General features: G+C 39.5%; 1 long non-coding RNA gene across 1 annotated transcript; it reads right to left on the bottom strand.

Moving 5' to 3' along the window:
• Positions 1–7,808: 7,808 nt before the first annotated feature.
• LOC116078017 lies at positions 7,809–12,172 on the bottom strand. The gene is made up of 2 exons (XR_004113398.1): positions 12,009–12,172; positions 7,809–9,280 (listed from the first exon to the last, which is right to left on the bottom strand). It is a non-coding gene; the product is annotated as an uncharacterized LOC116078017 (long non-coding RNA).
• Positions 12,173–12,525: the final 353 nt, after the last annotated feature.

Here is a 12,525-nt window from a genome sequence, read left to right as displayed (position 1 = left end):
TATATATATATATATATATATATATATATATATATACATGTATATACACACACACACATGTACATACATACGGTCGTCTTTGGCTTTCTTCCAAAGCTGGCTTTAAGTATGCTTTCTCCCCTATGAGGCCAATGAGTCTAATGTACAAAAGGAGATAGAAAGGGGAGTAATAAGGGGACTCCTTTCTTGTGGCGGTCACCTACTCCAAGCGGCATCAAAGGTCTTCTTCGATTTCTAGCTCTACAGACAGAGGGTGCTCACGGAAGAAGTTAATGCCTTGCTTATTGCCTTTGTTCCATGCAAAACCTTAAACATGATACAGCCACAGGACTCCGGTCTAATGAGAGAGAATATGAGACAGAAAAAGAGACTTTAAGAGCCAGTAATGTTAACACCTTATTTGCTTTGGCACCCACCTAACAGCCTGTGTTTGAATCTCATCTGCAAGTTTTGTTGCCGATTTTTTATGTCCTTGCTAGTTAAAGAGGATCATTGTAGGAATGACTTCCCTCAGTGGAGAGCAGAAGACATGCAAATTAATCCTGATAAATATTCATCGTCATTAAGTACTACCTATAATTACTATCACTTTTTAAAAAACATCATTATGCCAATGGAAGATTTTTCAAATTCTTTAAGACTTTCTTGAACAGAAAAGAGTATCAGTTTCATAACACGACCATAGGAGTAAGTCTTTTTGATAAGCAGGCAGCCATCTTTCATCTCCCAAGAACCATCTTTAAGCCTAGTTAATCAACTGCAGCCCCCAAAGTATTAGATCACATCACTATGTACTAGTATCCAAAAAAGAAATATTTTCTGTGTTTAGTGAGCCAGCATACAGTCTGAGTGTGGAAGAAACTCTCAGTTAAGATTCTAGTACAGTTTGAATGAGTGAATTTGCTCTGAGATAAAGCTAGCCAATATCTACCCCATCACTAGTACAGTAGATATATGTTGGCCACCAAAAGAAACATATTTTACCCAAATATTTCTTTTGATTTACACTTTATAGAAGGCACAAGTATTAAAAATTTAAATTGAAGAGAAATCAAGAAGAGCTACGTTGGAGGGTTTGGAGAGAGGAAAGGAAAGAAAAGAATGGTATAATTATAATTTCAAAAGTAAAAGTTTTTTTTTTTTTTTTAATTTCAGACAGTCTCACTGTGTGACTCTGACTGTTCTGAAACTCACTATGTAGACAAAGGTGGCCTTGATCTCACAGAGATCCAACTGCCTCTGCCTCAAGTGCTGAGATTAAAGATGAGTACCATCACAACGGAAAACTATATACTTTAATAACGGTCTGTCTTGTGACTGTTATATCCTTACTCCTTAAGTTCTCAAGATCCTCACAACCCAATTGAAATGTCCAAATTTAGAACTTGTTTCTCAGTTTGTTCTTGGGTCCCTAATGTTTTTCCCCAGGGATGAGCTCCTTGGCTGGTTATCCGAATCAAAGTGGTCTGCCCAGAAAACAACCACAATAGACTCATCGGGTACTTATGTGTATGTCAATTTGAGAGGAGGTGCAGGGAAAGGACATCAGGGGGTTTTGAAGGAGGAAATAGGCAAAGGATCTGGAGAGCAGAAAGGGAGGGTCAAGTGATGTAATTATATTCTAATTACTACTATAAAACAAAACAAAACAAAACAAAAAACCTTGGCAAGGTGGACATTAGATTTTCAGAGCAAATATTCCGAGAAAAGCAGGCAAAGCCACCTGGCCTCTGATGATCTTCTCCTGGAAGTCACAGAGCATGTTTTCTGCCTATTCTCTTTCCGATACATAAATCATGGAGGTTAGCTCGAGTTCAAGAGGGCAGAGAAGTTCCACTTCTTCATTAGATATTGCCAAAGATGGATTGCAGAATTATATGCTGTAATGCTCAAGTTTGTGACTGAGAACTTTAACCTGGCTGTAAGATGGGGCAGAAATGAGCAAGATGTCAGTGATTAATAGCCCCATAATGCTATAGTAACTGTCCTAAGTTGTCAAAACAACCGTTAGACCTCCTCCCAAAACACACTGCATTTGTGTGTGTGTGTGTGTGTGTGTGTGTGTGTGTGTGAGTAAGAGGACACAGGCATTAACAATTTAAATTTCAGATAGAGTGGTTATAAAAAGAAGCCTGTCTATATTGAGAGAGAGGAAAAGATCCAGTTGTCCCATTCAAACTATTAATACTCTGAATTTATATAAGGTGTAGTCAGAATAAGTGCTAACTGATACATTGGCCAATAACCTCAAGTTTTAGCCTATGAATAGCTCCCCATGTACGAGATCAGCTAAAACATTAGCTAAACCAAGAAAATAAATGCAAATGAACAGGCAAAATTCAGCACCAAATCCACTGCAGTCCTTAGGTTAATAGTATTCGCTTTTGCACCGCTATTGATTCAATTTATTTTTTATCCCAGATATTTATCTTAGCGGTGAGCAATAACCTCTTGGCTGGAATGGTCAGGTGGTGTTTCCAGTCCATCGTGTTGCTGCTGGTGTGTACCAGCACGTTCTGATCCAGTCTTTGGAGCAGAAACAATCTAAACTTGTATGGAGAAAGCCTTCATGGGTTTTTGTTGGCATCAGAGAAGTCTAATTACACACATCCAAATACACAGGGGAGAAATGGAAGGCTTTTCCCCATTGACTTGGGAAAAGTCAGTGGTTTTGACCTACAGTGTTTGAATGAAAAGATCCAGGCTAATTATGGGATTGTATGTTTAAACAGTTATTTCTTTACAGACTACTCGTAGCACAGTTATGAGTTTAATTTTCATTTGGATCTGTGCTCTCTATGGACTTTCTATGCCGAGACTTTTCAATCCAATGAAGTACATACACATTAATCAGGAATAACTTCATGAATTCTGTGCCTGCATTCTGACCTATAATCTAGAGATTGTCTTGGGCATATTCTTGGTTTATTTTATATGAACTTTATCTCTGGTTACAAAGATAACACAATTCTTTGTTTATCATGTTTGCTCTGAAGGCTCCATAGGTCCAACCACCTGCAATTCTGTTTGATAAATTGATCAGTTTAAAGACAGATACTTTTTCAGTATTTTGTGGGGCAAGTACATAGAGCTTGAATGAATGAATGACTAATTAGATTTAGTTTCTGTCCTGGGTGTTCTTATTTAAACTTGCTAAAACAGATCTAGTTGGCTACATTTACAGTAATAGTACATGTAATATCATTGCTCTAATGAAGAGACAGATGCCATGGGTTTAGCCACATACTAGATCTAAAATGCTGTTGTCTTTGGTATGGGACATTATTAACATGGAGAAAGAAGTCAAGACTATCTCCAGTCATGACCAACACAAGGAGAAGAAACATGAACTGTAGCTTTACACTGGGAGCTGTGCTGTCACTGACTGCCATTCGTGATGCAAAGGGTTGGATTATTGAACCACAAGTTATGTGGAGGAAAACAAAACTGAAGAAAATAACGTTAAAAATGGAATTCTGTTCCCTCCCCTCTTTTCTGCTGCTCTTCTTCCAGCTGTCCCTCTTTCTCTTCACTTCCTCCCTGTCTTCCTCCTCCTTCTCTCTCTCCTCCTTCTTGCCCTCCTCTCCCTTTTATTCTTTCTTTACTCCCCCTCCCTACCCTCCTCACCCCTTCCTTTCTCTTCTTCTCTCTCCCCTCCTCTGCCCCTTCTCTTCCTCCAACCCTAGGCTCCTGTCTTCCTTCTATTTTTCCTTCTCCAATATCCTTCTTTCCTCTTCCTTCTGTCTTCTTCCTCCTCCATCTTCCTCTCCCCTCCTGCTTCCCCTTCCTCTTTCCTTCCTAGATACTTCTGCATCTCATCTCCTCCCTTCTCTCCTCTTTCTTTTCCCCTATTTCAACTTTCTTCCCACTCCTCTCCTCTCCCCCCTCTTGTAATTCTTCTTACATACTCCTTTTCACTATTTTTGTACCTCCTTTCCCCTCCTCTCCTCTCCCTTCTCCTCTCCTCCTCTACCTTTCTCTTTCCTCCTCTCTTCTCTCTCCTCCCCTCCTCTCCTCTCCTCTCTCCTCCTTTTCCCTCCCCTCCTCTTCTCCCCTCTCCTTCCCCTTTCCTTCCCTTCCTCTTCTTCCATTACACACCCTCCTCTTTCTCACCTTGCTTCTCTTCCTCCTTTGTTCTTCTGTTCTCATTGATCAAAAGTCAAGGAATATATAATTTATTTTATATTTAAAACTATTAATTGCTGGTATTTTAGCATATACCACCTATTGATCAACTGTAGTCCCCCTTTATCATATTTTCATTTAAAAATATAAGACAGACCATTTCACTATGAAGAGTAAGATCATCAGAACTGTGTCAACTAGAAAGAAAAAGATTGTCTCCTCCCAGTTTCTATATGTATCTACCTATGTGTAGCTCCCAGAGATGCACACCAGGAAGGAAGTGGTTATCTGAGGGAGAAATTGGGAGGGAATTGCAAGGCTATTCTTTATGTGGAAATGATGCAGAGACAGGCAGCCGTGGTTTGTACAGATGAGACTAATGTGACTTTGAATAAGACAATGAAAACCAAAAGATGAGGCACTCACAATCTGTCAATCATACGCAGGAACACAAAGGGAGATTTGACAAGTCAGTCAGAACTCTTGGGAAAGCAGCAAGCTATGATTGTTTGTTTCTCAGTGTTCTTGTGCTTAGTTCTTGTGTTTATGATACAGGCACCCTTGTTAGATAAACCACACACAAATGTAGTCGATTGTAACTGGCTGTAAATGGCATCCATGCTTGATTTAGGCCATTTCTTTTTCTCTTCTTTCTTATCTCACAACATTCCCAACTAATAAAACCTTACATTTCTAAGGGATGCGAATCTTACTCTTGTGAAGGGATCGTATGATAGATCCTCCAATCTCTTCCCACCCCTGAGCAGGTTAAATGAATACTCAGAAAAATCCAAGCATTCAAAGTCAGGGGCAGGTATTGGATGGCACCTTCAATACCAGATGACGGGGACGGGAGTCCCTGGATGATAACACTGCCTTTGACCGTGACCAGCACTTTCCAAGTTTAAAAGTCATCACTGAAGTTATTCCCACAAAAACCAAAGTTTTGCTATATCCATGTGCTCAAATGACTGAAATGTGTAACTGCTAATGCTTTACATTTCATAATTTATGTAGGCCCATCTTTCCTGCTGAAAGTTATTAGTTTTTAGTTAGAAAGACAATATTACATTTTTTTAGTTTATAGTTATGAAGACAAAGCTAAGAAATATCCCCAGGCAGAAGACCTGTGACTTAATTAGGTGATATAGTCATGCTAGCATACAACCATCATGACCCCAATTCTAAACGAACATATTTGTTTGATCTATGTTTGTGATAGCGGGGTGCATAGATAACAATTTTATAGCTATATAGAGATAGCTACAAAGATGTGATTGACAAAGATGCTGACTTACAGACAATGGATACAGCAAGTAAAGAGATATTTTGTGTTTTTTTTTTCCATATTTGGATTACTGTTGTTCTTGTTTTATTCCTTTGAAAATTTTTAATCTCAGCCATTTCTGGGTCACTTTGCTATAGCATAATTAAAAATATTAGCCAATCGATGCCCCAGTGTAGGGGAATGCCAGGACAGGTAAGCAGGAGTAGGTGAGTTGGTGAGCAGGGGGAGGGGGGATGGGATAGAGAGGTTCAGAGGGGAAACCAGGAAAGGAGATAACATTTGAAATGTAAATAAAGAATATATCTAATAAAAAATATGTATACTCGCCAAGAGTGTAGTGGTGGACTAGTTAAATCTGTTTGGCTCTTGGCAGCTAGTGCCCATGCTGCACCTGCTCAAAAGCCCTCTGGATTCATGAATATACACCCGCCAGTTAATGTTGATATGCCTTGGCTAGCTCAATGGCTCGGCACTTCTAAACCTCCCTGCGGCTAGCAAACACTCCCCTCTGATACTCATGGGTTAATATCTTTTAAAATTTATATTTCATCTCTGCTCCCTCTGACCCAATTGGGGAAATGCCTCCTAGGTCAACTTTCCCTGATTCTTACATGCAGTGTATCTTTAAGTTTCGTCTTCTGCTTCCCTATCATCGAGATTCTCTGTCTCTTCCCTCGCCCTCAGTCACTTGCCTGCACAATCTAGTAGTATTGTCCTGTACCCCTTTTCCTTACCCAGCCATTGGCTGTACGGCATTTCTTTATTATCAATCAAAGTTAGCTGGGGGCAAAGACCCTCAGATCTGGAAGAGCTTCTTTTGGGGACCAAAGTAAGATAAAGCATTAGAACCAATTCCCAACACAACAGTTTTTTGTTAAATAAATATTTAAGAGATTGGTATAAACATTAATATTAGTCTTCTATTACTTCTACTAATTGTTATACTTCCCCAAACTAGTTATACTTATTTTTATGACCAGACTTTTGAAAGTTCTTAGCAGGTTTTGAATATATTTAATCTACTTAACACTAATAATTGTAGTGAAGATTATTAGTATTCTTCTAACAGAAAGTCAGTTATTCAGTGAGTTAAATTGTTTGCCCAGGACCCTGAGTTGACAAGTGAGAGGATATCAATGGAACTCTGTAATGAATTTGGAAAAAAGTCTTAAACACAGAATCAAAGAAAACAGATTGGGATGCATGGAAAGAACAGTGATATCACATGTGTCTTTTCATATTGATGTTGGATGAGGCAACGCAGTAGGAGAAAGACTGTCACATGAGCAGGCAAAAGAGTCAGAGATATACGCACCCCCAAAACAACAACCCATAGCATACATACATACATACATATATATATATATATATATATATATATATACACATACATACATATATACACATATATATATATGTATACACACACATATATGATATAATATTATGATAACATAGCATATACCAGGTGCAGACTGCGTAATGTCTGGCTATGGGTCTCCATACCAGCACCCATCTGATGCCAAGAGCAAGCCTCTCTGGTAATGACTAGGCACGGCATCAAAGCACCAATCTATGAGTATAACAGAATATCATTAGAAATCCAATCTATTTATATTTATGGAGCCCCGTTGCTGAGGGTCTCTTCCACACAGCTCATTGAACATAAAGCATTTGAGCTACTGAGGGCTTGCAGTGGTCAGCTCCCTGTTCTAGTCTCTTTGTTGTAAGAAGGTACTCTGCGGGCTATAGAAAAAGAAATCTGGACACCAACACAGCTACACTTCCTTCTACCTACAATCTGCCCTCCCTGGAAGATGTGCTGGGGCCATGATGATATAGAACTCAAGGGAGCTGCCAATCAGTTTGCTTTAACTTGAGACCCACATGTCATTTCTTAGCAGAGCTCATGTGATTTTACTTAACCAGTCTGAACTGCACAGTTGAAATATAACAGAATCATGGTGAATTAATTCAGATCCCGATACTGAATTCAGGATAAAAGTCTCCATCTCCTATGGCCTGATCACACCATGCTTTTACCTTATATTATTATTATTTTTTTTCTTTCCCTCTGATAAATTATTTTACTAACAAGGTCACTTGTTTTGTGTAGTTCCAAATCAGTACCAGATCCACACCCATGTATTAGAGCAACTCCGAGTAAACATCGAGAAAATGGGAGTGTGAACCCACCTGGCAAGATGCTAAATCAGGCAGAGTTAATGGTAGCCACTTTTAATCACCTAGACTTTCAAGACCTTTTCTGAAAAATAAAAGTTCCAAGTGTGGCAGCTCACCGCTGGGAATGGAGAACTGTTACGATCCAAGCGTTGTGAGGGAAGGTATGCATTCCTTCTGGTGGGACTTTTTTAATTAGGAAAAAAAAATCAAATTTCTGAAATGATTTTATTTTTTTTCCTGTGTTACTGTTTACTAACCAGATACATAGTCTGTTGTTGTTGTGTTCCTCTTAAGTTACATGACATGATTCCTTGAGTCGGTGTGCAGCAATTCATTTCAAAGACATTCAGTTCCTCTTCTTTCTCATTAAGTTTGTAGTTGATTGGTTTGTGTCACTAAGGGGATATCATGGTTTTAGTAGCGTAGGAAGAAGTGTATGTGTGTGTGTGTGTGTGGGGGGGGTGACAACTGTCTATTTCCCACCAGTTGAGACTTCACTTATGTAGGGTGGATTCAGGGTAGGCGGATTTTGGCAGACTTTCCTCTAAAGAAAACACGGCAGGCTTCGAGGAGTGCCTGCCTCTCACAAGGCCCCGATTGTGTGAGAAGGCCAGAAAAGAAACAAATGCAGTTTAATTGCGTCGGATGCTTGGTGACTAGTTTGCAAAGCTTTTATTTGTTTTTAGAAGTACTGCAGTGGTACTAAATTTTGTGTGTGTTCAGGGAGATGCAGACCAAAATTTCAGTAGGACTTAGAAGCTGGTGCAATTACCGGGTCCCCTGTCAAACTAATAAACTAATAGAAGGCTTAAATAAAACCAGGAAAGGCCACGGGTTTGGAGACCTCAAAGAGTGAGAGTAGAACTGAATCTTCAGATATTTTCTCTACAGCTGTAATTGGAGAGGTGAATGATCCCATAGAAGGTGGATTACAGATTTCAACCTTCAAAAGATGATCTTTGCCTCTGATGAAGATGGTCCTTGGTTTTTAGCATCCATGAATTCCTCAGGTGTTTTATTCAGCTCATGGTGGGCTCCAGGACACTGCCTTCATATCAAGAGAAAAGGCTCATGTTCTTAAAACATGTGAGCCCTACATTGTAAAGAAAGCAGTCATTTTAGAGCTCTGTCCCTGGGGCTGGGAGATGGGTCACCTTGTGACAAGAAGCAGGAGAATTGAGTTCAAATTCTCAACACTGGGTAAAATGCAAGGCATGGCCACATGTGCCTAAAATCCCAGCACTGTGAAGCTGTGGCCTTGCAGCCCACCAGCCAAGCTCCAGGATCATTGTTTCAAAGAGAATAGTGAGAACATAATTGTACAGGACACTCAACATCTCTTGCTTCTGGGCATGTATACAGGAATACTCTACGTATTTGGTCTTCTTGGCTGAAGAGTTGTGTTGCATATGTGAATCCCTTCAGTAGGCATACTGCATTTTGCTTGATGTATGTGGTATGTCCGCTCTCATGCCTTCTACCACGCCTATTGTTGTGTTATCTGGTAAGAAACACAATATTCAGGAGGCCATTTCTTTGTGGCTTCATAGGGGAAAACTGTGGTAGAGATGACAACAGCCAGCGTTTCGGATCTTCTTGGTAAGCACCACCATGCTGGCTACAAGGCTTATGTGTCTCCAGACAATACTTTCCAGGTTTTCCACGGCTCTCACCAAGGTTTACCTGTTGACAAAGAATTCCGTCTGAAAGTATCAATGGTTCTTATGTCCCAGCAGGGAATACACCACCATGAAAAACCATTGGGATCTACTGTTAAAATGAAAAAGGCAAGAACTGAAATGGGCAGCTTTGGAAATATCAATGGAGAAATATTAGAAATTAATTAGATGAAAAGAAGGTTTGCTGATTGACTACTGTACTACCGTGGTAAGGGAATGTCCATTTTGAAATTGGAGCTACCAAAGAGGCTATATGTTGGCCTCAGCATGTGAAGGACAGAATTCACACTACACATACACACACACACACCACACACAAACACACACACACACACACACATACATAGGAACATGCCCATGTATATAATTTTTATAATGTAACATGTTGATATTATAATATAATCACATCTTTTCAACTTCCCATTCCTCCTTCCAACACGTTCCACATACTTTCCTTACTCTCTCTATAAATCACAGCCTGTTTTTCTTTAAATGTTATCTCATACATATGTGTTCATGTATATATGTATACATATATGTTCAGTGTGTATTTAAATACAGATTTCTCAGTTTTTATGATATTGCTTGTATATGTATATTTTGAAAGAGAAATGTCACGTGCTCTCTGTCATCTGAGGCTCCTCGTTCCAAATATCCCTATGTGAGTATGTAATCTGAACTACCAAAATCTGGAAAGTAAAAAGGGGCCATTTGGGGATAGGAAGGAGCCACAGAGTAGAGAATAGCAAATAATGGGGAATGGGGAGCTTAAATTAGGGGATGATATGGAGAGGACTACAGAAGGAAGAAGGAGGGTTATTTTAAAGCAAGGATGCCCAAAGTATAATAATCACATTATTATCTAGCCATCCAAAAATTCCTATAATATGTATGTCTGTGCATATATACACATATGCATATATGCATACATACATGTATAGATAATACATGCATACATAGATGTATACATATATAAATGCATGTATACACACATATGTATACATGCATACATACATAGTTTAAAAGAAAATTTTTCATCTGGGTTGACAATCCTCCCCCAAGAGCCATAGAATACCTAATAAAAATCCCAGTGTCAGATTTTGAATAGTTTGTGAGTTGTATGAGAGACTACCCAAAGTTCTCACCTACCTATACTTCCTTTGATTGCCTCCCAGATGTGGAAGTTTAAGTCACTATTGCTTGTGACATCACATACTTCTGACACAGGACCCAGAGGATCTAATATCAGTATGACTTGAAATTCCCCCCCCCCCTCCTAACCACATAATTAAAACTACATGTTATATCTCTCAAAATAATATATGAGAAAGCCTTAGGAACAAAAAAATTGAGGCCACGATTAGAATATTTGTGAAGGCTTGTGTGCAGAAGCCATTCTGGCCTAGAGACAGGAAGGACATGGGATCTTGCCTGGTCATGCTTCGGTTTTGCTCAGATAAGAAGTAAATGATTGAGTAATTAAACAGCATGGGGTAATTTATAAGTTTATAATGTAGAACTCAGGAAAAAGTTTCTGAAATTCCGGGGACAATGAGAAATCATGGAAAATTTTCCACCCTTGCTTGGTGACTTATAAACCAATTATAAATATTGTTGTTGCCCTCACTCACTACAGAATTATACTAAACCTTTTGGAGGGACTTCCTAATTCTGTGTTACATGAAGTAAATCAGATGCTCTCCTTTTCATGCAGGCGGGACAAGGCAGGCTAAGACAGCTGGCGTATCTAGAGAATCTGTAACACAGTATACTGATTCTAGCTTTTGCCAAAGTTGTAAGTGAAAATATCTCTCATAAAAAAAAATACACACAGAAGTTTTCCCCTTTAAGTTGCTTAAAATGCCATAGATCATTAAGGAAAAAGAATTAAAAATCTAATTTCTTTTCCCCAACCATTGGGAAGCTTGGTAGGATTTGGGGTTCTTCAAGTATCTTGAGTTATTTCTCAAATATTTTGGGTTCAACAAAATCCAAAATGTGTCTTGCTCTGAAGCACTTGTTCTATTAACGTTGAAGCTCTTGCGTGATCTCGAGGAAATGCAATCTGCGTACCTCTGATTCATTTGCATCTAACTCATCAAAATATTTTTTTCTAGGAGCCAATTGATGTAGAAGAAGCATTTTAAGACATTTTATAAGTCTCTTCCCTCCTTTAAAATAGAAGGCCACACTTCTCCATGGTGGAAGAAGACAGTGCTTCTTCAGGGGGGAGGAAGCCACATAACCAAATATTTGGATTTGGTTTCAAACTCCCACCTACAGAATTTAAGCTAGGTTCTCATGTATGCTGTTTGCACGCATATTCTGTTCTCAGGGTCTGGCTGCTCCCTGTTGAACCAGGATGAACACCGAACTCCAGTGACTTGACCTAACCCCAGATGAAGCAGAAGGTTTAGAGCAGCCAGCTGGCACATTTGTAATGTTAGTCTCATAACAAAAGAGTGAGTGCCTCACCTAGAACTGAGGCAAACCCTTGGCCTCAGTGGGAATCACCATCATGGCAGTTGACCGCCAACACTTTGATTTCCTTCACAAGCGTGGCCCACTGAAGTAAAACAGTAACTACTTTCCCATGTTTCTCAGTGCACAGTGAAATAGCTTCATGAAATTGATCTTTGTCGTGTTAGCTGTGTGCTCCAGGTTCGCTGCTGCCACTCTTGGTTGCCGTGCTTAGAAATCTGGAGTTCTATAGCCCCACCTTCAAATCTTACCTTAATTCCCACCAAGGAGACCTCTGACTTTGTGTCCCTGCATGTGTGGCATGATCATGACCTCAAGGAGATAATATTTTGTATCATTCCTTTCCTCACTGGGGGCGGGGAGAAGCTCAGGTACATTTGCTACAGTGGCCACTGTGTTCTGTTTGGCTCTCTTCATGTGGGTAAATACCTTCTGAGCACAGAGGCAGCATTCCTTATACTATGATCACATCCTTCTAGACTCTCCTTTCCTACCCTCAGCATGCTTGACATTCTAGAACATTTTTATGTTATGTACATTGGGCTTTTTTGAATTCTTTTACATGGGACAGCTTAGCTATCCCTGTAAAATGAACAGTCAAAGAAGTAACAGGACATGAATTTAGGAGAAAGGTATGTTAGAGGAGCCAGGGAGGAGGAGACTTGAGAGTGGATGTGATTGTGATGCATTTTATACATGCTTGGAATTTTCAAATAGGAGTATTATTTAAAAAAAACATCAAAGATTCAAGCTCCTTCCTGTTAGTAA

The sequence above is a fragment of the Mastomys coucha genome, unplaced genomic scaffold (assembly GCF_008632895.1).
Source record: "Mastomys coucha isolate ucsf_1 unplaced genomic scaffold, UCSF_Mcou_1 pScaffold5, whole genome shotgun sequence".
Taxonomy (NCBI): domain Eukaryota; kingdom Metazoa; phylum Chordata; class Mammalia; order Rodentia; family Muridae; genus Mastomys; species Mastomys coucha.
This window is presented reverse-complemented; position numbering and strand designations above follow the sequence as displayed.